Here is a 4,832-nt window from a genome sequence, read left to right as displayed (position 1 = left end):
CTCAATTTTCTTTTGTCTACCGAACAGGACTGGTCCCATTTCTACAAAGAAAAGGGTGCCAAGAAATACAACCAAAACAGAATTACCCGCAAGAAATATTAATTCCAAATCTTTCGTTGATTTGCCCAACACTCAAGGCAGCGTGTGCTATGAACCAATACTTGATCACATACATTTTAAAATTTGATCACTATAGTCACATTTTGGGAAATCAGTTTTTAAAAACACCTCTTATTCACCACAGATGGCCCAAAGTCATTGTAATCATTGAGGGTAATCCACATATGTTTGAAGGATGCCAAACTTGTTAAAATTGAGGCTCCCACCCAAACAGAATAGTTCCTCTCTGGTGGAGCAATGATTTTGACTTGCACTCCACTGGGAGTGTGCAGCTTGATCTCCTTGAGCAAGCGTTCCTCCATTCCTGGGAAGAGGGTCGAACCACCACATAGCAGCATGTTACTAAAGAGTTCTTTGTGTAGTCGTTGCTCACATTTTGTGATACTGTTTAGCATTAACTTGTGAGCTCCGGTTTCCTTCAATCCCATACTCTCAGGCATAAAAAGCAACTCTGGTGCAACAAACAGTTCATTTTTCAGCACAATCTGAGTGCCATCTGGCATCTGGTACTCATGCTGGAGTTCTTCAGCTGGCTTCTTGCTCTCCTGTTTAGGATCAAGGGCAACATAGGAGAGTTTTTCCTTGATTTCCTGGACAGTCTCTTTCTCCAGTTTTTCAGAAAACGACTGCCCATTTTCCAATATGAGCTTCCAAAGATTTTCGGTGATGTCGCTTCCTGCCAGGTTAAGCCTTTGAACAGCATCTGGAAGGTAGTAGCCCTCGTAGATGGGCACGGCATCAGTTATTCCATATCCGCTATCCAAGACTATGCCTCGAGTGCGGCCCGATGTATAAAGTGCTAATGTAGCTGGGATAGCAACAAACATAGCCGGCACGGAAAATCCTTCAAACATGATTTCAGCCATCCTTTCTCTATTGAAGAAAGGAGTCAATGGGGCAGCAGTCAATAAAACTGGTCTCTCTTTGGATTTCACACGCAGTTCAAAACCATATATATATCTCCAGATCATCTCCATCTCCTCCCAAGAAGTCACTACGCCACGTTCTATCGGATACTTCAAAGACAAGACATCTCTTCTGGCTTGGGCAGCTTTTCCAACATAATAGTCTTTCAGGTTGGCATTACGTGATCCCTTTGTCGATTTGGAGCAGCCCACAATGGAGGGTATAACTGATGTAGGGATACTGTCGCCGACTGTTCCAGATTTGCAGAGTCCAGATCCATTGTCAATGATCACAGCAGGGTTAGACATCATTTTGATCATGTTTGCAGACACACAATGATATGCAAAACACGTTGAGAAAAGGCACTGGTTGATTTTAAATTTCTACAATCTTTGGGGCGGGGGATGTGAGTGTGGTTGTCAATTAATATTTGCTTCCTCAGCACAGGCAACCACAGTCAGTGCAGTCACCGCTTAAGGGGGAGGGGGTTAAACAGCTCAGATTATTACACTGATGATGATGCCATAATGGGCAGCCGGATGATCAGGGAAATGAGCCACTTAAGTATTACCTGACAGTCATCCCCATTCATGAGCTATGCCATGGCTGCAAGAGTTTGGACAGAACAATGTAACAACTAGTTAACATGTCAGAAAGGCACAACTTGAATTTATGATTGCAGCATCATCTGTTCCATATCACAACATGGTTAATATTTAAAGTCAATAACGAGAGTTTACAGAGAATCCCACATTGCAAAGAATGCGTGAATCGCCTGACGGGATGAAACCCTGTTCGGCATAATCTAACCCTGAATATATTCAAATAAAAGTGAGACAAGATGAATTGGTCGCTTCACTGATCTCTTCTGAACACATCTGATCATCAGTTCCTGACTGATCTGACGCCATCTGCTATTCCGAATTTGTCTTATGTCCCACCTCATGCTGTGCTGAGACAGGTCAATGCTGACTGATTGATTTGTGTTTAAACTTTTGTTAGATAAGGATTGCATTTGATTGATTACAGTACAAATAACCCGAACAAAAAGTGTTTGGCTGTTGTAGCTGCTGACCCCAGACATTCTGTCAGAATGACAACGTGCCTGATTACCACTACATCCATTGCCACTTCATTAAAGTCTGACATTCTTAGACTATGATTGCTTCTGAGCAAAGTGACAGAAAGACAAGCCATCCTCAGTTTAGTAAGGGTTTACCTAACAGCATTGATGGCGCAGGAATGTATATTTCATAGCGATTTCAATAAACTTCGGTTCAATGTAACTTTTGAAAGGGAGAATTGTGAAACAGATGCTAAGGACGGCATGGTGGCACAGTAGTTAACAGTGCTGCCTCACAGCGCCAGTAACCTGGATTTGATTTCAGCCACGGGTGATCATGTGGAGCTTGCACATTCTCCTTAGATTTCTGCTTAGGTTTCCTCCAGGTGCTCTGGTTTCCTCCCACAGTCCAAAGATGTGCAAGTTAGGCTGGTGGCCCTGCTAAGTTGTCCCTTTGTGTCCAAAGATGTGTGGGTTAGATGGATTAGCTGTAAGTAAGGTGTGGGTTTATGGGGATAGGGAGGGAAAGGACCTGGGTATGATACTCTGACAGAGAGTCAGTGGAAACTGGATGGGGTGAATGGTCTCCTTCTGCACGGCAGGGATTCTATGATTTTAGACAAAAACAGAAAATGCTGAAAAACCTCAGCAAGTATGACAGAATCTATGGAGAGAGAATAGAGCTAATGTTTCGAGTCTGGATGACTCCACACTTGCTTTGAGCTAAGATACATTTAAGGTAAGGCTAACTTCAAATGGGATGAAGCAAAAAACACTCACAATAATATATTGGGGAATCTGTAATCACTAAAATAACAGAAGGTTGGTAGGCGTTCAAAAAAAGAACTTACTGTGATACAGAAACAGAAGCTAAAGGGTTGTACAATTAAAAAGGTATGAAACAACACAAAACCAAAAGAAAAAAATCAAATATTAACGCAAGCAAAAGCACAGATTCAAGCAAATGAGAAAGGTATGGAGCAGCAAAGGGTGACAAAATAGATCATTGGAGCTACAAAAGAAATACGAAAAGAAATTGCATGTAATATCATAAAAAGAAGGAAAAAAAATTACAGTTGCATTGGGAAAAAGTGTATGGTTGGAGGCAATGTGGGCCTCTTGGAAATTAAAAGTTGTGATACAGTTAATGGAAATAAGGAACTGTTAAAGAATTACTTTTCAACAGTATTTACAAGACGTCAGTATGCCAGGCATCCCAAGAGGATTAATATTGAATTAGAGACAGTGAATCAACAAAATTAAGGTAAGAGCAGTAATGGTGAGAGTAATGGTACCTAAAGAGTGACAGACTTCCTGGGTCAGGTGGTTTCCATCTCAGGCATTTAAAAGAAGTCAGTGAGAACATTTCTGATTCCCCAATTTTAATCTTCCAATTTTCTCTCATTCAGAAACTGTTACTGTAATTTGGAAAATTGATCATGTCACTCTGTTATTCAAGCAAGGTTAAGAGGGAAACCTACAGACCAGTTCTTTTTAAATTCATTCATTCACAGGATGTGGGATTCACTGGCTAATCCAACTTTTACTGACCGTGCCCTTGGGAAGGTGCAGGTCAGCTGCCTTCTTGAACCACCGCAGTCCATGTGGTATAAGTATACCCACAGTGTTGATAGGGAGTGTGTTCCAGGATTTTGACCTAGCAATTAGAGAAGGAATGGCGATATTATTCCTGATGAAAGAGTCTTGGGGAATTGCTGAAGTGCCTCTTGTAGCTGGTACACACTTCTCCCACTCTGCATGGTTGGTGAAGGGAATAAATGTTTAAGTCTTTGGATAAGGTGCCAATCAAGCAGGCTGCTTTATCCTGGATACTGGCAAGTTTCTTGAGTGTTGTAGGACCTGCATTCATCCAGACAATTGGAGGGTATTCCATTGCATGCCTGACTTGTGTTCTGGAGATGATGGACAGGCTTGGGGATCACTCACTTAAATACTTTGCATCAATCAATAGAAGAAAAGGATAAGATAGCAGAGATATGAAAACTAAAAATAAACTAAGGGAGGGCCATACCAGATTTCATATAAAAACATATGTTTCCAGTAACATTGATATTCTTGCGATTGTGTTAATGAGTGCAAGATGAAAAGCTTTGACAAGTCTTTTTCCAGCAATACTCAAATTCTCTTCAACTGAATGCTTATAAATAAAACAATAAAATTGAGAAAATAATGAGACTGAAAATTGACAGAACTCCACTACCAATGGTTTCCCTCTGGGGCGCTGAATGAAGCAAGTGAAGAATTTGAGGATTCTTCTTTCCTTAATTCAGGAATATTCCTCTCGCAGAGACAAGTTGTTGCTATCTCTCCATTGCGTAAGAAGGGGATGAGAGAAAATAGGAAACAATTGATGGTTTAGGCAGAAATTTTTGTAGGGGCTTTACTAGGCTCTATTGTTATGGACAGGGTGATTCAGCATCTGGAGAAAGGCTGCATGGATTTTGAAGGGATAATTTCTTTAATTCATGTCTAACTGGCCTAGCTGAATGTAGAATTACAGAGACATAGGCTGGGATTTTTAATTCCCATTAGCACTGGGTGGGTTCCATAGTGGAATGGGTAATCTTGTGAGAAGGCCAAAGTCACATTTTACATCAGTGTGGAAGGTTGCTGTGATCGTCCCCTTGCCCCGTCAGTGGCAGGCCATATTTTTCACCATTCAACATCAGGACCTTCAGTTGAATACATTTGCATCTCATTATTGCCCCCTCCCCACCCTGGA

The 4,832-nt window shown here is 41.3% G+C and overlaps 1 pseudogene; it reads right to left on the bottom strand.

The window, feature by feature from the left end:
- Positions 1 to 218: 218 nt before the first annotated feature.
- On the bottom strand, positions 219 to 1,346 carry LOC145351935 (actin-1 pseudogene; annotated as a pseudogene).
- Between the last annotated feature and the right edge of the window lie 3,486 nt (positions 1,347 to 4,832).

This window comes from Carcharhinus amblyrhynchos, chromosome 13, assembly GCF_965287045.1.
Source record: "Carcharhinus amblyrhynchos chromosome 13, sCarAmb.v2.hapA, whole genome shotgun sequence".
Taxonomy (NCBI): domain Eukaryota; kingdom Metazoa; phylum Chordata; class Chondrichthyes; order Carcharhiniformes; family Carcharhinidae; genus Carcharhinus; species Carcharhinus amblyrhynchos.
Note: the sequence above shows the minus strand (reverse complement) of the source record. Positions and strands in the feature narration are given on the sequence as shown.